This window comes from Apodemus sylvaticus, chromosome 13 (genome assembly GCF_947179515.1).
Source record: "Apodemus sylvaticus chromosome 13, mApoSyl1.1, whole genome shotgun sequence".
In the NCBI taxonomy this organism is placed as follows: domain Eukaryota; kingdom Metazoa; phylum Chordata; class Mammalia; order Rodentia; family Muridae; genus Apodemus; species Apodemus sylvaticus.
In genome coordinates, this window is record NC_067484.1 from 13,780,684 (window position 1) to 13,803,587 (window position 22,904).

Consider the following 22,904-nt stretch of genomic DNA (forward strand, 5'->3'; position numbering starts at 1 on the left):
CACACTCACGTACAAACCCTTCTCTATATGGCACAGGTCCCCAGCTCAAACACAGGGAGCACGAAGGCACGTGACCCATGCTCCTCTGAAGGTCTTCAGATATCAACAACCCCTCTCTTGCTTCGAACACATTCATCCAAGACCAGCCTTGACAAAAACTGCCAAGCTCTCTCCCAGGACTACTAATCGGGGGCTCTATGAGATACTTTACTCACACCACTAATGACGTCTATTCCTCTGGGGACCTGCTCACAGGGGTCTCTCCACTCCTGCCTTCAGATGCTCCTAGCTAATATGGAGAAGAGTAAGTCAGGTAAAAAAATGTATTGGTCTGAGTAGTCAAAGATGACATATTCCCTCCGGAGTTCCACAATTGCTGCCCCTTCACAACTGTCCCCACCAGTCTCCCTGCGCACCCTACCTCCTCACACATGCACAGCTCGCTACCAGCGGTTAGGATGAGGCAGGCCCAGCACTTAACAAATTTAGTCGCAAGCACTGTAGTGTGCCCCAAATAATCAACCCAGAAGGTTGTCAGGACACAAGAGAGACAGCTAACCTGACTGGACCATAACTGCATGGAGAGAGGGGTGATGGAATCGAGGAGACCCAAAGGATCGGGGTGGGGAAGGGGGAGGGGCCCAGCAGAGCCTCAATTCCCCACCTGGAGTAGCAGCATACGGGAGGCCACGCCTGCATGGGGCAGCTGAGGACTAGCACAGGAACCAGGGCAGCTGGAGGACCTGGGGACAAGGACAAGCAGAGCAAAGGTCATTCATGCTCAACAGCTGTGCCCTTAACCAGGAAGCAACGAGGACGCCAGAGAAGCTCCTGAACAGGTAAGCGTGGCAAACTGGGCTGTGAGCAAGCACTGGACAGGAGGAGATGGGGAGACGGGGTCCTGAGGCGCTGACCTTTGGGATATAAAAACAAGGCAGCCGCCCTGCTGCGCCTCGTGTGAAGGCAGCCTAGCACGACTGTCTCCTCATAGGCTCAACGAGGGCACAAAAGCCAACGTCCTTGTCTAACTACATTCCAAAGACCTCTGGGGAAGGAAGGGCATCTCCATCTCTCACGGGGCTACCCTGGTCATTACTAAAAGCTACATGCAGCTGCTCAGCAGCAAAGGAAGCTGGGATCGTGGAGATGAGCTTACCCAGGGGACCTGGGACACTTTGCACCGGGCACAGATGGAGACAGGACAGGGAAACCTCTCACAGTCCTGCCCCGTAATACTGCTTTGTTATCTGCGCAGCCTTGTCATCTCAGCAGCGGTGCGGACTTTCTTATAGACGTAAGCATGCAAGCTCAGCAACACTGCTTTCCTATTTTCTTTTAAATCTATTTTTAGGTGCAAAATAACTGCATGTACCTTACTCTCTCTGAGCAGCCAGTACAACCCATGAAGTGATGAAGAATGCAAAACAATACCTTTAATCTCTAACCATGGGTTTACAAGCCTGGTCATATGAGCAGACCAGGGCAGCCTCACAAACTGGTACAATCCACCCAAGCACAGAGACTCCTTGTGAGACTGCACCGGATCTACATGCCAGTCAGAGCTGCCTGGCTGCATACCCCAGTTCCCTAGGATATCCAAGGTACCCTAGACACCCTTATATCCAATGGATCATAAAGGTCAAGAAACTGGCAATGTCTACTTTCTAATGCAACAAAATGTATGTGCATCATCTGTGGCCCGTGCAGGCCTGTAATCTCTGATATAAACCATTCAACTCAAGTAGAGAAGAGAATTCAGTCTGGGCAGTGCTTACCTCATAAGCACAGATACCCCAATCTGATCCCAAGAACCCACATGGTAGGACAAACGCCAGGAAGACGTACGTAAGGATACTGGAGGCTTGCTAGTCAGACAGCCTCGCCAAATCAGTAAGTCTCAGGCCAGTGGGAGACCCTATCAAAAAAGCAATGTGCACGGATGGACACACACACACACGCACGCACGCACGCACGCACACACACCAACTGCAAGGGCACAAAATAAGATATCCATCCATGTAAGCGTTCACCCCAGCTTAGTCTTCAAGGAGCTGCTCGGTGAGGGCTCCCTCACTCACATCACCCTCACTCACATCACCCTCACTCACATCACCCTCACTCACATCACCCTCACTCACATCACCCTCACTCACATCACCCTCACTCACACGTATCTGTATCCGAATGTGGAAAGGTGCTGAACCTCCCAGGGACAACAGTGTATGAACAACAAGAAGGGCTGAGGGACCAGCACTGCAGAGAACAGGCCTAACACCCACTCCTCATCAGCGTTTAAAGCTCACTCCAGAGTATTTTGCTTGTTCTCATGAAGTCATAAGCACCCCCCCTCCCCCGAGCCCCCGCCCTTCAGTCCTGAATGCCTGGACACAGCCAGTGGAGTGGAACCTGGGCGTGCTAACCTCTGCTGTCTGGCACAAACTTTCTGCCTTCTCCCAGCAAAATGTAAAATTAGCAAACTGACAGAAGGGTGAGGTCACCGGGCCAAAATTACACCCAAACCACTGCTTCTTAAGAATGTGCTGCCCTGCTCCTCACACACCGGCCTGGAAAGCCATGGCTCTGTCTATATTCTTAAGAGGCTTCTTAAAGCAGGCCTCGACGCAGCCTGGAGAATGTGCAGGCTGCTAGACAGCCCTGTCTAAAATGCACACTCAGAACTCTCAACCACATTCTTGCTTTTCTCCTCTGGAATAACTAAAAATCTGATAACAGTTTCCACTACTGGCTGGGGGTCCAGTGCATGCTCTCAATGGAAGAAAATGAGAAACTCCTGTTGTCCAAGGAAGGGCTCACTTTCAGAGGAGCCATGGTAACGCTGGTCTTCTTTCTAGAATCTTCAACTTGCAAAATCCTATTATATGTACTTCCCCCAGGAATCTACAACATAAAACATGAAATTGGTAAGGTATTACCAAGTAAAGAGTGCATTTTTAAATTTGGATTCGGTTTACTAATCACTACTTCTTAAGATTCGTTTTCTTTTTAACTATGCTTGGGGGTGCACCTGAGTGCAGGCATACACAGAAGCCAAGAGGCTGTGGGATTGCTTGAAACTAGAGTTACAGATGGTTGTGAGCCATCTGATATGGGTCCTGGGATCTAAACTCAGGTCCTCTGGAAGAGCAGCCAATGTTCTTACCTACTAACCAATGTCTCCAGCCCCAATCCATTTGATTTTAACATTCAACTGCCATCCTTGGCTGAAAGTATACAAGTTCCTACAACTCAAAGCCAGAACATCTTATCTGTGATTTTGTGTCTGCACCAGGTTGATTTCATAAGCTAAATAAAACTGACAATACTTTCATATCCTTTTCCCTCCACACACCTTCTCTGACAGCGTCTTTGTTAGATAACTAATCAAAAAGCACCTTCCAACTGGCAGCAATCTACACAACACAGCCCAGACACTGCAGGGCAGCTGTGGTGGGGTACACAGCCCAGACACTGCAGGGCAGCTGTGGTGTGGCACACAGCTCAGCACAGTACAGGCTATTTCTACACTCACTCCAACAAGGAAGCTCAGTTACCCAAGTGAGGCGATCCCCACAGATCCTGGAGGACTCACAGGTCTGCCCCGTCTCCATAACCAGATGTGCAATTTACTCTTGTCACTGAACTTAGCTGGCCCGTAACTTTGCCCATTTGTAGTATGAGAGATTTAGAATGGAAAAAAAAACAATTCTTCAATTCAACTCTGTGGATTCTGAAAGGTGGAGCAGGTGTAAAGGCACAGCTAGTGTCCCTGTTTCAGCACTGTCTACAGGCTGGTCCTCGCTGGTTCTGGCTGTGGTTTGGTTTGGTTAGTTTTCAACAATCTGACACAAGCTAGAGTTATCTGGGAAGAGGACCCACGGCTACCACAAGATGCCTTCATCACATTATCTGCATGCAGGCAAGACTGTAGTGAGTTTTCTTGATTAATGATTGGTATGAGAAGGCCTAGCACAGTGTCGGGGAGGCAGGGGGATGCCATCCTGGGCAGGTGAATATGAATGAGTACTCCAGTTCCTGTTTTGGGTTCCTGTCTCGGGTTTTTCCCTTGGCTTTCTTCAGAGGATTATGACTATTGGAAGCCAAATAGCCCTTACCTCTCCAACCTGCTTTTAGGAATGATGTCTCATCGAAGCAATAGAAACCCCAACTAAGACAAGGCCACAGAGGGTTCAAATGATCTGACCTAACCCATTCCACAAGATGAGATTCTGCAACACAAGCTCCCAGGCGCTTATCCAAAAGCCCTAGGTTCCCACCCAAGCCCAAGGGATCAGACACAAGGCCTGACCTTAGAGCACACTTCCCTGTCCAGAGCCAGGAGGACAGTTTGACTAGGAGCCTTCCAGCCTGCTACAGGCACGTGTCACAACCACTGCCTAAATGTAATTACAAAAATTAAAATTATAATCATGTACATTTAAATTTTTAGTTAGAACACACACTAACTCTGAACCACTGCCTAGCATTTAACAGTCCTTTGCACTCATTCTCCATTATATATGCATACATGGCCACATATGCACCATGGCAGGTATGTGTTTCAAGGCAAGACTGTGTGCACACATGCCTGTGTGCATGCTTACGCTGACATAAACATGCCAACATGTGTGAGTACAGACACGTGGCACACTTGCATACTGCGGTATGTATGCATGTTGTGTACTTACATGGAAAGTACATACTGCATACTTGCCCACATTATTCACTGCTACAAAACTGTGTACTTTTGTACATATGTGCCTGTATACACTCATACAGAGGGCAAACATCCATGTGCACATACGTGGCCATGTGCATCTGCCTACACGTTACCACGCACAGGGGTTCACACACGTCTCAGCTCTGGCACACTCTACTTCCTTTCCTCTGCAGGGCTCTGGTCAATGTTCTGTCCCATGAAGGCCTCCTTAGCCATCCCCTACTCCTCCACAGAAGCTGCTCGGCTACCTGCAAGGGTAATCTGGCAAACAAAGGGGTGACTCGGAAAATTCAAGCTCAGAGAGTAAAAAACAGAACGGAACAAAGCCAAAAAACCAACCTAGACCTGCAGTGATCACTTCCTCCTGTAAACAAAGGACGGAGCCCAGTGGGAACACCTGCAGTCCATTCGGGAAATACACACTCAATCACAAGGAGCCTCAAGAAACCTAGACCATGAGCAAAAGCAAATCTACAAGACTACACACACAAGACCACCATCGAGAGGAGAACACGGCATGGTGTGGGTTAGGACAGTGTCAGCAGAGTACACTTACCTGCCAGGGCCCCTCTGCCTGGGCCCCCCTGAACGCTGAGGGCTCAACAGGCACAGGCTAGTGTTCTAAAGGTACAAATGTAAACTGGCTGGGGGCCTAACAAGGTATTTCTTTTTCTTTTTTTTAGGTTTTTTGGATTTGTTTTTTTCGAGACAGGGTTTCTCTGTGTAGCCCTGGCTGTCCTGGAACTCACTCTGTAAACCAGGCTGGCCTCGAACTCAGAAATCTGCCTGCCTCTGCCTCCCAGAGTGCTGGGATTACAGGCGTGCGCCACCACTGCCCGGCCTAACAAGGCATTTCTAAGTGAGTCTGACCAAGAAGTCAATGGAGTTAATGATATACACTGATAGCAATAAAGGGTAACTCCAGGAAGCATGGGCAGCAGTCTCTTAGGTGATGAAGACCACGGCCTAAGTGACACCTGATCGACAGGGAAGATCGGCAGGAGGAGACAGCAAAGAACATTTGTTTCAGAAATAAATGAAAGAGACTCAAAAGAAACAATCCACACTAGGACTAAACGCTAAATTCAACTATTTGTTCCCTACAAGGCACTCCTAAAAATTAAAGAGCTCTGAACAGTCAAACCAAAATAGTAGATAAAAAAATATGCACAGCAATGAAGAACAAAACCAACAGTGAAAATCAAAAACATCATCAGAAGTTTAATTCATGGAGGAGAGCAGCCAGGGCAGAGAGAGCACTTGCCCACACACCCAGGGCCCTGGTCCCAAGGCCCGGAGAAGGGGGAGGCAACTGTGCACTGATAAGGTGTGAGGCTACCACTGTCCTGAACTGTTGAGACAAACAAGGAATAAAACAGAAAGCACAAGCTCACGAGAACCCAGAAGCATCACAGAGAGAAGACAACCTCAGAAATTAACCTCGGAGGCCTGGATGGTTAGGACACCAAAAACAAGAAACAGAAAATCTGGAAGGACACTTAAGTTTTCTATAACTAATACATAACAATCAAACTCCAGCCTGTACACAAGGTGTTTCACACAACTGAGCAGCCAGCAGAGGTCCCCACGGGCTCCACACGCACCAGGAAGAAAGTTAACAAGTGCTTCCAAAACAGTACCACCAAAGGACCAGCCACGTGAGAGGCTCAGCTCTTCACAGTAACACAGTGGAAGCCAAAACTAAGCTATCCACAGGTTCAAAGGTCAAATAGACAGAAGCAAAATAAATGCCCAAGGCTAACCCACAAAGAAACAGGACCAAAGCAGCACTTGGAAAGATCAAATGGGGCTGGAGAGATGGCTCAGCACTCAAGAACATACAAGTCCTGGAGAAAATCCAAGTTCAGTTTCCAGCACCCATGCTGGCCCATTCACAACCGCCTTTAACTCCAGCCCCAGGGCTCTGACACCTTCTTCTGGCCCCTGCAGACAGGATGTGTACATACACACACAAACACACACACACACACACACACATACACACATACAAAAAGCAATTTAAATATACTCCATAAGATTTTAGGAACACATATGAAAATAACTATTATTCGAAGTGTTCTTGTAAAGCAAAACTACGAAACTATTGGTCAAAAACTGACTAAATAAACAGGAGATTTGCAGAAGAAACAAAATGATCTGCAAACATTTAGAAATACTTATCAGGCTGGAGAGATGGCCCAGTAGTTAAGAGCATTGACTGCTCTTCCAGAGGTCCTGAGTTCAATTCTCAGCAACATGGTGGCTTACAACCATTGGTATTGGGATCCAGTGCCCTCTTCTGGCATATCTGAAGATAGCAACTGTGTCTCGCATATCTTAAACTGCAATGGTACTTCAGGCTGGCCAAGATTTAAAAGACAGATAATATCAAACACAGAGAAACTCATCAGTACACAGACTTCTCATGGGGGGGAGGGGGTGTAAACAATGCCATAGGCTACCTTTGTTGTGATGTCTGGTGATACTAACCCATTAAAATGACCCTTTGTTCCAAACACCACACCTTGAGGAACTTACCCTACAGAAATATTCCCAGAAGTATAGACAACTATATATCCAGAAAGACCCTTCCATGCTAAAACCCTGGAGGCAACCCCAATATCCACTTCCCAGACACAACTCAGGGCACAGAGCTGGTGGGCACAGCACTCCCCATAGGATGTTTGTGGTCAAGACCACCGAAATAGTCTGCTCTTCATACACTGGGCACTAAACGTGTGTGGTGTGTGTGCATACAAGTGGGTGTGCAGACTATGGCCCATACATGGCTTTATTTTTTATATATAATAAAAACACAGAATGAGGAGATCTAAGCAGTGTTTGCTATGAAAACAAGAGGACCTGACTTCAAATCCCCAGCATCCAAGCTACAGATGCTTAGTGAATACCTGTGCCCTTCTGTGGGGCAGGCATAGACATAGATGTCCCAGAGATCACTGGCCAGACACTCTAGCTGACCATCAGTGACCCTTTGTCTCAAGAAATAAGATGAATGCTATGAGGAAGAAGAGGCACCTAATGTACTCTTCTGGTTGTATGTGCACATGTACCTGCATAAACATGTGTGCACACACCCATACACACCACACAATATGTATGCAGGTATATACTGATATGTACATAGAGAATTTTTTAATTTTAAAATTTTAGTTGTATAAAAAAAATCACATAACATACCATTTTAATTTGTGATATTAAACCATATACATGGAAAAATCTTCACATATAACTAAGCTAATGTAGTTAAATGGCCACCAGAATAACAGAGGGGCTAATACATAGCAACTCACAGGAAACCATGACTATGTTGTGCAATTCTAATATTTTTCCTACGATGTCATTTCCCTTTTACTTTATAAGTATCCAGTATCAACGATGATTACATTTTTTTCATTACTGATAACATTTTTGTAAGCCTTTAAAATAAAGTTTAATTTGGGCATGGAGCATACTAACCCGCGTTTGACTATAATTAAATTGCTAAAGTAGATATTAGAGGGCTGCAGAGGTGGCTTAGTAGTTAAGAAGACTCGCAGAGGACCCAAGTTCAATTCCCAGCACTCATATTGTGGCTCATGACTTCCTATAATTGCAGTTCTAGGGGATCCAGTGCCCTCCTCTGGTCTTCATGGGTACTGCATACAAATACATACAATCAAAGCACCAATACATACACATCAAATGATAACAAATTTAAATTTTAAAATAATAAAATAGGCGCTGGTGTCTCACCAGTTGAAAATATTAGCTCTGATTGCAGAATGCGGGTTCAGTTCCCAGCACCCACATGGTGGCTCACAGTCACCTATAACTAACTCTAGGTCTAAAGGGTCCAATGGCCTCTGAAGGCAGCAGCCATGCACAGGTACGCAGGTATACATGCAGGCAAACACTCATGCACATAAGGTAATCTTTAATTACTAAACTAAGTCGGTGGCTGTCAACCAAGCCACAGCTCTCCAGGACATCCAGCAGAAGTCATGGACCTTAACTTTTGACATTTTCTGTGTATGTCTTCAAAGCAAAGTCTATCTTTAGCCCCCACCAAGCAAAAGACCCTGAGTACAGCTGTCAATCAGTTACTCTGGTTCAATAATTAAAATACGTATATAGCTTCAATTACTTCCCCTGGACTACAGCACTTGAATCATCTCTCTGCCAGGCAAGGAAATTACATAGAAGAGACAAAGCACACCTCACAGCCTTGTGAGGACACGGCCCCAGCTCCCTCTCAGCTCCCATAATTCCTTTCACTCAAAAGCAGGACCCAGCCCATTCTCTAAGCTCCAATGCAGCCTTCTTAAAGTGAATCAAACAAAGTGCCTTTCAAATGAATACGAAAGATCTCTCTGCCCCAGTGGTGAGCTGGAGGCCTGTGGTCCTGCTTACCACTAACACTCCAAACCAGCCAGGGCTTGTCTAAGGAAGGGGCGTTATCATCAGAACACTTTAATTTATTATGGTGTTGATGTCCCATCTGACCAGCAGATCCTAAGGCAATTGAATAACCGTAAATTTCACATGACTGGTTAGAAACAGCCTGAGCTCTTGAGCCCCAGTTGTGCAGCCAACAGGGGGTGGCTAGCTCTGGAGACTTAAATCATTTCCAAGACCAAAACCCAGTGATGAGGCCTAAAGTCCCAGAGACTCTGGGATTTCTGAACCCAAGAAGCAATCAAACAAGGTCCGTCCATTCTCCAGCGAGGACACTCAGGAAACAGTTTCCTTTTAAACAGAAAAGTCCACTGACTACATTAGCATATGTGCTGACTGCTCCTTTTGTCCTCCGTGAGCAATGTACACTTGGCCTTGGTGACCCCACCTGAACACAAGCCAGTCTCACGTTTAAAAGCCTAGCAAGTTTTCTCAACACCGATTCTGTGCTTCCAAGAGATAATAAACAGAGTTCCAGGCCATTTCAAGAGCATTTCACTTATCAAAACAAGCACTGCAGTGATTGATACAGCCAGGAATGGAACTTGACCCTCAGTCAAAACAATAAACCTGCAGAACAGAACTTCTGCATTTACGAGCGTGAAGATCTGGTAACTAGGCGTCCCATCCAAGAACAGGAAGTAATTCACCTTTTGCCTTGAAATCAGAATAAAATTGTACCAGACAAACTGGAGAGTCTGAGGACTACCCGAGGTGTCTCTGTGCCCTGCGGTGCTCACTGAGGTCTCTGCTCCTTTCCTTCTTGAAGCCATCCTTCCACTGCTGTGTTTGTCTTCACAGTGTGGCCTGTTGTGAAGTGTCCCCTCTCTCCTTCTCATTCCCAGCAGCTCAGGAGGAATGACCTGCTCCAAAACCACGTTGGCAGGATGAGGGCCCTGCAGTGCTGGCACTGCCCTCCCTCGGGCATGGGAGCCCAGGTGTCCCGGTGGCGGTGGCGGTGGCGGTGGCAGTGGTGGCCGCTTCGGCTTGGTGCAGTCAGACGTGCTTGCCTTGCCCTCTCCTGAGCAGTTCCTCTAACACGGTCACCTGGACATGCATGTGGCTGACCAGATGATGGAGCTGGTACCCTGTTAAAGATTAACAGCTCTGTTCCCTCATCCTTCTGAGAAAACAAGGTGGTCGGCCTGCCTCCCGCAGTCCTAAGCTAACCCCCAAACCATTTTCACAGACTCTAATACAGAGCCTAAGAGGACCACCCTGTAGTCAACAACCATCCTTCAGGTAGGCAGTACTGGCATGAGGAAAATCCATGAGCAATTCTGACACTGGCGGGAGAGCCTGCTCACAGTCTACCAAGAAAATGTCGCAAAAAGAGATGGCTTATCCCTCCCTGGGGCTTCCACCTGGTCTACCTCGAGCCCAGACAATGCTTATCAATCGGTCTTTTCATTAACACAATGCTCATGTTGTGAGAGTCACAAAAACATGCCAAAGTATAAATATATAAATAACGACTACTCTAATGAGGGCAGTCTTGTTTCTCTACTTTTTTAACAAGTGCCAGTTTTATCAGCACCATGCTCTGACAAACCGAGCTAACCAGCCAGCTAAGTACCATTTTTAAACCTATGAAAATAAGAAGTAAACTGGGCACTAAATTACCATTAGATGGTAGGGAGCACATACCCATCTCACCTTTTTCAGGCAAAATACGAGATAAAAACTAATTCATTTGAGATAAACCCTTAGGATTCCTCAATCTAGCACTAAGTGTATAGTGAATACTTGAAACTCCAGGGCGTTTGGGGGAAGACTGAACACAGGAGACGACACTCGATCATGGGAGGCAGATGCTCCAGGGCGACACAGAGGCACCTGCTGCACACACAGCAGCTCCGCAAACAGGGCACCCTGCTCTCCACACACCGTCCCTCGCCCCCATGGCTATGAGAGCACCCAGGGAAGGCTCTCCTTCCACCAATGGCCTTCCAGACTACAGTCCAGGTTTTTACCCACTGAGCCGTCCAGCAGGCCCTCCGGTAGATGATTAAGAAACATTCTGAGTGTATTAAAAATTTTAAAACATCATTAATTTTGCCCAACTCTCTTTCGATGTGATTGTTGGCATTCTGTCTTAATGAGTGGCAATCAGTCCACAGACAGCAACCACGCAGACCAAACTCTGTCTGAGGCCTCTGGGCTAAGAACAGCTTTGACATGTGTGATGTCTGAGAAAAAGTACCGAAGTCTACTGTGTGAGATACCAAATTATATTTTTAAAAACCTCTTACTATGAAATGCCATCTATGGCTGGCATTTGGAGGGTTTGAGGCTTTTTTTTTAAGAAGTAATTTTTTTAAAGATTTATTTATTTTTATGTATGAGTCCACTGTAGCTGTCTTCGGATGCAGATGGTTGTGAGCCACCATGTGGTACTGGGATTTGAACTCAGGGCTTTTGGAAGAGCAGTCAAGTGCTCTTAGTCACTGAGCCATCTCTCCAGCCCAAAGAAGTATTTTTTTATGTATATGAAGTATATGGAGATACTATAGCTATCTCCAACACACCAGAAGAGGGCATCAGATCCGATTACAGATGGTTATGAGCCACCATGTGGTTGCTAGGAATTGAACTCAGGACCTCTGGAAAAGCAGTCAGTGCTCTTAACCACTGAGCCATCTCTCCAGCCCCAAAATCCAAATTTCAAGTGTCCATAGCAAAGGGCTTCTCCATAGTGATACATACTCGAGCTCAAGACATCTTCACCGCCCAAAAGACTTATCTGTAGAAAAGTGTGCTGGGGAGACTGCTCAGTGGGTAAGTGTGCTTGCTCTGCAAGCATTAGGACCCAAGTTCAAATTCCTAACAGGAAGGAAGGGAGGGAGGGAAGGAAGGAGAAAGGGAGGGAGAGGGGGAGGGAAGGAGGGAAAGAGGGAAGGAGGGAAGGAGGGAAGAGGAAGGGAGGGAGGGAAGGAGAGAGGGAGGGAAGAAGGGAAGGAGGGAGAGAGGGAGGGAGGGAGGGAAGGAGGAAGGGAGAGAGGGAGGAAAGGAGGGAAAGAGGAAGGGAGGAAGGGAGGGAAAGAGGAAGGGAGGAAGGGAGGGAAAGAGGAAGGGAGGAAGGGAGGGAAGGAGGGAAGGAAGGAGGGAGGGAAAGAGGGAAGGAGGGAAGGAGGGAGGGAGGGAGGGAAGAAAGGGAAGGAGGGAGGGAGGGAAGGGGAAGGAAAAAAAGAAAAAATTCAAGGCATGGCTACACATGCCTGTAACCTAATACACATGAACAGAGAGAGGGGGGGGAGGGAGAGAGGGAGGAGAGAGGGAGGAAGAGGAACATTCCTTCTCCCAAATGTGGCATCTATAAACCTGGGGGTCCAACTAGGGAGGATGAGTTTCAAAACTCCCTATCAGCCCCCTCCCCCCCTCCCCCCCCCCCCCCCCGCATGAGGCCAGTAGGACAAAAGGGCACAGCCCAAGGGCCTCAGATGGCTAGAGCTCCAAGGTCCTCCTGCACTGAGTCTTCCTTAGGCCACCCTGGTAACTACACAAGGCTCATGCCTATTTCAGACCTAGATAGAGGACACAACAGCAAGTCAAACTCAGGTGAGCTGTTATAAGCATCCTTCAGACTCCTGGGAAGAATACACCTGCAGGAGAATGGGGAGTGGGCCATGACTCCCAAAGTGCTCCTATTTCAAATGGCTCAGACAAAGATGGAAATCAATTCTACAATCATTTCAACAGGCACAGAGTGGTGGCAGGGGTGGGGCACAAACCAAGGGCAGCTGCTGCCCGGAGAAGCCAGCTACGAGCTTCATTAAGGGTTCTAGTTTCCAGGCCCCCATGTGAAAAGCAGCAGAAAGCGCTGCCAACTTCCTCAGACTGTTCTAAATATTAAATGACAGACGTGGTTCTCACAACAGGGCCATGTTCAGAGCAGGCACCTGATGACTGGTCCATCAAAGGCCACAGACTCATCTGAGGGCAAGTTATCCAGGCTTTCACCAATTTAAATCTATTATAAACAATTAGTAAGAGGGTCACAGAGTAACTCAGCCAGCGGGGTGCTTGCCACCAAGCCTGAGAACCTGAGTTCAATCCGTCGGACCCATGTGCTGGAAGAGAACCAACTCCCACAATCTGACCTCTGACCTCTACACATGTGCTGTGGTGCACTCTGGCCTCTGGACGTGCACAATAAGTAGTTATCAGCACCTGCTAAGGCACTGTAGTTTGTTCTTATGAATTCTTTAGTATCTGTGTAGCCAGAAGTAATCACCTATGAAAACCTCTGTAGCATCTTCCCTGACAGTCACTGAGCTGCAAAGTCATCAAAAAATAAACAGCATTGAAGCTAATAAGAGAGTGCCCTGCACCACCAATGGGAGAGCACCCTGTGTCACCAATGGGGGAGCACCCTGTGTCACCAATGGGAGAGCGCCCTGCACCACCAATGGGAGAGCACCCTGCGTCACCAATGGGGGAGCACCCTGTGTCACCAATGGGAGAGTGCACTGTGTCACCAATGGGAGAGTGCACTGTGTCACCAATGGGAGAGCGCACTGTGTCACCAATGGGGGAGCACCCTGCGTCACCAATGGGAGAGTGCACTGTGTCACCAATGGGAGAGCACCCTGTGTCACCAATGGGAGAGCACCCTGTGTCACCAATGGGAGAGCGCCCTGTGTCACCAATGGGAGAGCGCCCTGTGTCACCAATGGGAGAGCACCCTGTGTCACCAATGGGAGAACGCCCTGTGTCACCAAGGGGAGAGCGCCCTGTGTCACCAATGGGAGAGCGCCCTGTGTCACCAAGGGGAGAGCGCCCTGTGTCACCAAGGGGAGAGCGCCCCGTGTCACCAAGGGGAGAGCGCCCCGTGTCACCAAGGGGAGAGCGCCCTGTGTCACCAAGGGGAGAGTGCACTGTGTCACCAATGGGAGAGCGCCCTGTGTCACCAAGGGGAGAGTGCCCTGTGTGCCCTGTGTCACCAATGGGAGAGCGCCCTGTGTCACCAATGGGAGAGTGCACTGTGTCACCAATGGGAGAGCGCCTGTGTGCCCTGTGTCACCAATGGGAGAGCACCCTGTGTCACGCACTGAAAAAGAATGATTTCTCCAGGAAGAACCCTAGTGGTTTTCCATAATAATTAACGCAAGATATAAATTATCATGCTGCACTTTTTATTTTGATTGCCAGAAAGCTCTGATCCTAAATTCTGGCTTATGTGTCCCCCTGGGGGAAGTCTTGAGGCCTGCATGTGTATCTCAGATCCCCACCATCGTGAGTAATTAATTACTCCATGTCCTGCCCTCCTATTTGTACTTTGTGACAGACTGGATGTGTGTGACCTTAAGGTGCTCCCAGCCTTTAGTGGCAACAGAAATAAATGCAAACTGCTAACACCACCGTGAAAGTAACATGACGTTAATCACCTCACACTCAGAGGAGGTAGCCGCCTCAGCAGTGCCCTACAGGGAGAAGCACCCTATGGGGAAAGTTTACACTGGCCATGGCGCATTTCAGGAAGTTAGCAAAATCATCCAGCATAACTACACAGTACAAGGGCAGCAGAATGGCGCAGAAGGTAACAACACCTGCCAAAGCTGATGCCCAGGGCCCATGTACTGTAAGTCCTGCGCGTTGTCCTCTGACCCCCACATACGTATGGTGGTAAGCATATGCCCTTACCCACAAAAACTAAACAAATGAACAGGCTGGAGAGATGGCCTGGGGTTAAGATTACCCGCTGCTCTTTTAGAGGATCTGAGTTCAACTCCCACTTTTTGCCAAGTGGCTCACAGCCGCCTGTCACTCCAGCTCAAAGGTTTCTTCTGACTTCCACGGAAACCCTCAACCACATGCACACACCAACACAAACACACGCATGTGGTTAAATAAACAGATAAAGTTACTGGCCACACACTTTCAGGTAAACAATGACAACTTAATCCTCTTCAAAAAATGAACATCATTCTAAGTTTGGGAGTCAGTCTGGACATCTTTCTCCTCTCAGAGAAAACCTAGACCAACTGGCGATGTCTGTTACAGTAATCCCACAGAAAAGATCAGGTGGTCGTGCTTCTTTCCAGATAAAGCAAAACTAAGCCGCACTGGCTGTGGAGGACCCAGGAGTCAGGAGTCCTGCAGTCATCAGAGATCACAATGAGGCAGACACCGACTAGGACATACAACACAGAAAGAGCACTCCGGCCCAGTGGGCTACCGGCACCGGGCTCTCGGCTGAATTACTAAAGAGAAAAGGCACCTGCTCTGCTCCTGGGCTCTTCCCCTTCCGGCTGCATCTCTCCTTTCTTACACCCGTCTTGCCTGTGTATGCCTCAGCTGAGCTCGAGGCCAGTGCCCGCCACGCACTGGGCAGCTCTCCACCTCTGGTATGCTGTTTACCAGCTTGTCCCCACCCACACCTCTCTGCCAATGCTTTTAGGACCTGCTCACCTGCTTTGGACACAGGGCACTGATGTAACATCAGAACGGCCGCTGGCTCTTCCAACACCGTTCCTAATCTTCTAGTGATTCTTTTCTTCTGGGGTTTCTTTATGCTATGCCAATAACGTGCTTACAAGATGTGATGTTTCTAGGTACTATTAGTATCGAACTTAGCAAATGAAAGGGGCCCTGGGTTTTATCTCAGTACAGGGAGGGAGGGGGAGAGAGGAAATGCAGTCTGGAGAAGGCTCAGCGGATACAGTACTTTTCATATACACCTAAGGACCTGAGCTCATATCCCCAGTGTCAAAGAAAAACGGAGCCCAATAGTTTGTGTTTATAATCCCAGTGCTGGAGAGAGACACAAGCAGATTATTGGATCTTAGGGGACAGCCAGCCTAACCTCAATGTTCATAAACACCCCCCCACACACACACACATATGCACACACTCATATGAACACACAGTGCTATTGGTATTGATAGCTACCACTGGATTTCCTTGAAAAATCTACACCTTTGCCCACAGGGTAGCCTATGCGGACAGCTGGCTGGCTGGGAGGCCAGCCTCTCTGCTTCCTCCAGGACAACACTCTGCAGTGGCCTCGCATGGTGACAACGGGCCCAGTTCTTAGACAAACACTTCACTGTGGAGATGCAAATACTGAATCGGCACTTTTTCCACCAGTTTGGAGCTAGCTCTGAGCACCACAGGTGAGCGGAAAGGTGCTCTATCAACCTTGCTTAGTAACTGATCATTCGCCAGCTTGGGGCTGAGTCAGCAGACTCCTTAGTGGCCTTGTCCTCTAGGCGGACTTTGAGCACACCTAGCTGTGTGTATTCAGTGCCAATATCCTGGAAAGAAAACCAACCTGGTGCTAAGAACCCAGGCCAAGCCCCACCCCATCTATGGCCTTGGCCGAGTAACCAGATTTTCCTGCAATTCAGCACCTATAGAACTCCAGGTTCACCCACCAAAGATCACCTCTAAGTCACCTAGATACAGTAAAGTCCAAACAGAAATCTACAGAGAACTGCAAATAATCACGAAAGCACTATCCTGGCACACAGTGAGGCCAGGCTCAAAAGGAAACAAAAAAGAAACAGGGGAGGGAGGGTCAGTATGAGGGAGAATAGGGAGGGAGGAATGGAGGAGGGAAAAGAGAGAAGAGAAGAGAAGAGAAGAGAAGAGAAGAGAAGAGAAGAGAAGAGAAGAGAAGAGAAGAGAAGAGAAGAGAAGAGAAGAGAAGAGAAGAGAAAAGAGAAAAGAAAAGCCAAGCCAAGCTCTAGAGACACCTTGACCTGCTCAGAATGAGGCTCCAGTTGGTAAGTTCCCCTAGGATGGAGCACAAGCCAGTGGCAGGACACTCATCTTCCAGCCTCAGAGCTGCAGAAGGAATAATTACAACCCACCCCCAAGTAAGCACCTAAGGAAGCCTGTCTGAGCCAAAAGATGTAATGCACTCTCTAAAACGGGTGACTGTTCTCAGAGACAGCAGGACTGAATGCCTACGCCACATGTTCCAGTTGCCCCTGCATTTGTGCACAACAGAAACACAGTGCACAACCAAATCCCAAGTTCCAAATGAGACAGACACTTTAAAACGCGGGCGGGTAGGGAACAGGAACCGATTCCTAAAGTTAACATTCAGGACAGCCTATAATCTTCCACCAACCTAGAAAACAAGTGATAAGCCCGTCTACCAGTAAAACCATTACCATGCTCTGCTTTTCTGTCACCAGGGTAATTTACAGAGGCTAATTTTAATCCTACCACTAATCCCGTGATTCTACGGAACAGTCCCCAGGTTTGCGTTGCTAGGGAGTGCTCGTACCCCAGAAACTACTTACTGTAGGCTTTAGGACCAAGAGCATCCTTCTCACCTCTCAATCTTTTGTTAAGTAAAAAGTCATTTCTAAGGAAAGGAAGACAATCAGGGGTGCCTGGGTCATGTGCTGTCACAATGACCATTATGGCTTCATGCCAGGTACTTCTCCAGGAAAGAATACCGTCATCACATTAATGGGTCATGCTAGGGACAAGGTAAGTACTAGTGCAACTGGAAGATCCATCTGGATCTTGGGAATATAATTATCAATGGATGGGTTGGAGAGATGGTTCAGCAGTTAAGAGCACTGACTGCTCTTCCGAAGGTCCCGAGTTCAAATCCCAGCATGGTGGCTCACAACCATCTGTAATGAGATCTGACACCCTCTTCTGGGGTGTCTGAAGACAGCAACAGTGTACTTACAAATATAATTAATTAATTAATTAATTATCAATGGATGACAGTATTTTCTCATACTGGTACAGAAACACTAAGTCACCGGTCATCTCAGTGTGACTCACGTGCAAGGCAAGGCACAGTTCCACTGTTCAAACTATGGGCAGTGCACAGCCTACAGAGTGCACAGAGCATGGCTTGGGGACACACATATGACCAAGTTTATCTGTTTACTTCTTTCCTTTAAACAGGAAAACCAGGAAATGAAGGATAATGAAGCCATCTGAGAACGCAGCAGTGCCCAGAGGCTCTGGGGCCCTCGGCTAGCACAGCCAAATTGTCAGGAATGGGGGTCAATGGTGACCAGGCAGGTGGATGCCCTCCTGAATCTCAGAACACAAATATTCCCTTGTGAGTTAAATACAACTTAACCAAAACCCCCAGCTAGAGTGTGCAGACAAAGCTGTCAGAAGCCAAACATCAACTACACATGCATATAACTCCATAACAGCCCAGAACTTCAGTAAAACTAGGAAACTCTGAATCTATGAAACCATTGGTAAACCCAGGAAGCCATGACTATAGCAGGGCTACTTACTGACTTACCCTGGAGCAGCAGGGCTGGGGGGAGGGAGCTAAGCCCTTAAGACCAGTGGGGGAGGGTAACACATATTTTGAGCTCTAGGTTAAAAAAAAAATCACAGGAACAGTAAGGAACTAGAGCTCTCTTTCTGACCAGTGGATCTTTAGGCTTACCCCCAAGGATGAGTCTTAACCACTCCTATCTAACTCTGGGGTTTCCTAAATTTGTATATAGTCGCTTCAACACTTAATGGCAAACTATTTCTCATAAACACAAGTCTTGCTCAGCACTCATAAATACCAGCTGCAGACGCTGCTAAAGCCACAGCCACCTCTAGGCAAAACTTGCAAAGCATCACTGCCTGCACTCAATTTCAAAGAACATTCTCGAATGCCAAAATAAATCAATGTCCAGCACAGCTCTAGCCAGCTCATGCAGTACAGGTTAAACAGAACCATATGGTAAAGACAGACACATGCTGCCCTTCGCTGAGACAAAGGACAACAATTCCTAGACAAATTGTCCCTTCCCCTTTCACATGGGAGGAGGCGGAGATGATTAGAGGGACCTCTGAAGTACTAAGAATTTGGGGGTGAGGGCTGGGGCTGGGGGGGGTCGACTTACTGCCTGTCCATTAACAAAATATTAGGTTCAACAGAGTGCCTCCATTTTTAAGTCTCCCTCTAGGTCTCGAAAGCTAACACCATATTGTAATCTCTAAGCATCATCTCCTAACCGAGCAGGAGGAGGGCAGGCCAGCTGTGTGCAAAAGGCACTGGCATCATCTGGTCCCCAGGGTATGAGAGGCAGCGAGAGACAAGTCTACCTGTTTCGAAGACTAAAACACCTGCTCAACTAAGCTTAGAAATAAAACAGTAAGACATAGGCCTCCTCCCACTGCCAAACAGACAGTCTGAACTCCGCCATTACAGACTATATGGAAAAAAGAGTTCAAACTGTAGCAACTTCATTAAATTCCTGACTCAAAACACCCAGAGAAAAACAACCTTCCAGAAAGAGCCCATCCTGGAACACAGACACGTCGTCTGATGAAACTGCTTTTCAGATTATTTTTTCCTCTGTTCTCCAATTTTGTGTCTTACTCATTACTTAACATATATTTACATGCTTGCTTTCTAAAAATAGCTTTAGTTCTAATTACTCTGCTTAGTAATTTCCAGGACCATTTGGGCTGAAGATTAAATGCCAGATCTTTCTTGAAAAACTACTTTTAAGGCATGTAGGGAGGCACAAAATTATACTTCTTGACAATTCCGATGTGTGCATGGGAAAGCAGTTCCTTCCACACAAACACCACCGCTCCCAATCTGGCAGGGAAGGCCACAGCTGCCAGTGTCACGTGTAGGCAGATGCAGGATAAAGAAGGCAAAGAGGACAGTTGCAACTGCCAATTTTCACCAGTCCTTCGGAAATATACCTCATTTACCTCAAGACAGTCCCAGAAATGTATTCATATGCCCTAAGTATGTCTCCTTGGAATAAAATTACTTTAAAGTAGAGGGTTGTTTGGTTAGTTGGCTTTGTTTTTGTAAGATTGGAATACACATTCTAAATTCACAATGTCTCCCTTCATGTGTCCTTCCATAAGATTACTTTTATTAATAAATTCGCCAAAAATAGAAAGTCTGGGTAGGATTTCTTTCCTAAATTGGGTTTCTGGTAATTTTCAAAAATTCTTGAAAATTCTGAAATAACAATGCCAAGAAGCCTTCTGCCCAGGACAGGACAGGAGAGGAAGGGTGCTCTCTCAGAACAGAGAAGAAAAAGGTCTTTCCTCCCCTCCAGCCACAAAACTCCCTGTTAGTGAGAGAAGGGAGGATGAGCCCGGCCCTAAGTGGAAAGCGCTGCCCCTCGGACGCCCCCGACACTCTACACCCTGAACAGGTGGCAGCTTCTACACCACACACTCCGGGCAGTCTGGGGCAGAGAGGCTGGGATCGGCCCCACAGGACCAGTCATGGCAAAAGCGGACAAGAGTAACCGACCCACAGCCCCTGAGCATCTCCAGGGTCCGCATTCACACCTGCCTCTCGGCCTCTCCAAGCTCCTTTGAGTCGAGGACGCAAACAGCTTCGGATTCCAGAAGCCCCTTCTTCCTTCCTCGGGCTTCACAACAGCCCTACATCCTGAAGCTGGGCTTGCTGGGAAAACGCAGGTCCCGAGGAGATGCAGTTCCCAGCGGCACCAGAGGGGTCGCTCGCCTGCGCTGCCAGCTACGGAGTAATGAAATTAGTCCCTCAAGCTTCCACGTGAATAAATCTGGAAGCTAGGGTCAAAGGTGCTGAGTTGTAAGCAGCCTAGAGAAGCCTCGTGAAGCACCAAGCAAAACTCCGGTGGACTCACAACACAGCTGGGGGGTCGGGGGGCCGCATGCTCAAGAGGATGGGAGGTAGGGGATTTCCCGAAGTTTCCAGAACTTGGGGGGGGAGGGGCTAACAAAGAGATCCACTTTAAAAAGAACTGCGTCGGAATAGCTTTTCCCAAGCACTGAAACATATGAACACGAATTTGGTAAGCTGTGCTCTTGAGGAAAGAATGATAGTCCCAGGTTCAAAAGTTTATAAAGGAAATACCTAACTGTGTTTCTCCTTTCTTCCATGAGTTCTGTTAAATAGAATCAAGTCCACGTGCACCGCTAAGAGAAATTTGGGCGATTTGGGATAAATATGGCCAGTCGAAAAAAACCAAAGTGAAAAGTGATCCCTGCACACGTTTGCTCTGGTTGTGCCCTACTGATAGTATAAGCAAACGACTTCTTACAGTGTGCCACAGTTAACACCTGTCCTTTTCTCCTGAAGTGAAAGTTTAGTGAGAACCAGAGCAGTGAGGTGGGCAGAGCCTCTAAAGGAGCACCATGAGAACAGGCAAGCGTGCAGGCTCGGGCACACTCCCTCCTCTACCGCCCAACAGAATCAGTTTACATTTCAGCTCCTATTTCCCCGGCCTTAAGGTATAAAGCAGCTGAAATTCTACACACAAGCTCCAGTCCCACTCAAGGCCACTCCCACAAAATTCTTTTTCAAAGATTCCTTCTGGTAAATTGTGAATAAGGCCAAAACATATCCTGGAGTATGAATACACAAAAATCTACAAAACCCCTTAAACCCAGGACTGGTTTTTCGAGAAGGGAGTCATGACTAAACACTTAAGTTGCCAGGGTACATTACCGGCTTCCACCATGGGAAGCCTGGGAGCCATCTGTTGGAGCATTCCCCACTTCAAAGTATCCTTAAAGAATCCCTTTTTTTCTCTTTCACATAATTGTTGCTTAACTTAATCACATCAAATGCTTCACTTATAAAACTCAGATTGATATCTCCTGGTAGGAACCAGTAAGACAAACGGAGTTAAAAGTTTCATTTATGAAAGTAGAGACACAGTGTGACCCGTTAGGGAAAGGGGGGAGGGGCTTCTCTCGATCCACTTTAATGGTGTCTCTGAGACTCCGTGGGAAGTGAAGAAACAGATAAGATTTCAGCATCCCCGGAAATCTTTTAAAGGTACTTTAGTTGCCACTTACAAGGCGTTTACAAGTAAGTGTTCAAAAACTGTCAAGTAAGAGAGCTACCATGAGGACTTACCAGCAATTAGTTATCAGACACACATACCAAAGTCAAAGTTTGGGGCCCTAGGATGATTTTATGCATTCGATTTTTAAAAGTTCGGAACCACAAATAATCCAATTTCCCTTCTTTCTGTCCACTTTTGGGAGCAGCGAGTGTCCAGAGCTAGCTTCTGGGTTTTGTTTCCTTTTGGAAAGGCACGCCTGCTCCTCCTGCGGGCTTTATTACAGACCCACTGCGAGGGCTTCTCTTTTAGAATGCTAATGTACTCTGAAGCCTTCTGCATTAGCAAGTGTAAGGAAACAAAGTCTCCTAATGAACTAAGAAAATATTGGACATGTATTTATCTTAACACATCAGGATTTTAATTTGATTATCAAAACAGTTTGTGAGCCTTTCCCTGAGCTCAGTTTACCCCAGCGCCCATTCGAAAAGGCTATGGGGTCACTCTCCTGGAACTAAAGCTGTCCTCATCCAGTGACCCAACTCACACCCCTGACACCAGGGCAGCTCAACTCCATCTCTAATTTTGCTGGGGGGGGGGGGAGGGGATCCTTAGATTAATGCACAACAAAAGTGTGGTATATTTAATTCTCGCCGGTCTGTGTAAATAAAAATACACAGTTATTTTGACTCAACAATTGAAGAATGCGAGAAAAAACTGAGTAATAAAATAGGGCTCTTGTGTACAGGGTAGTAGCGAATATCATATCAAATAGCAGGCATGCCTAGTTCCTTAAAGTAACACATTCCAAACCGAAATACTCCAATCATATTAATAGGGAGGTTTAAAACGTAATCTGAAAAGATCCTGCTGGGGAGCTATCCTCTTTGCTTCTACGCCGGTCAACGCACATCAATTTTTAAATTACATTTAATCAACATTCAAGACTTAATGGTAGGTTCACCGGGACGTGACTTTCTGCTGTACCTTTAATT

General features: G+C 47.2%; 1 protein-coding gene across 15 annotated transcripts in view; it reads right to left on the reverse strand.

The window, feature by feature from the left end:
- The window catches only part of Znf516 (zinc finger protein 516), a 96,153-nt gene that overhangs the window by 67,625 nt on the left and 5,624 nt on the right, over window positions 1–22,904 (reverse strand). For 2 of the 15 annotated variants that reach the window (XM_052201507.1, XM_052201509.1), the window contains exon 2: window positions 665–743. The exons of 12 other annotated variants lie outside the window; for them this stretch is intronic. The gene's annotated coding sequence lies outside the window, so the exon portion shown is untranslated. Of the gene's footprint in view, window positions 1–215; window positions 282–664; window positions 744–22,904 lie in introns of those variants that run through there. One more of the 15 variants, XM_052201517.1, reaches the window with a different exon arrangement.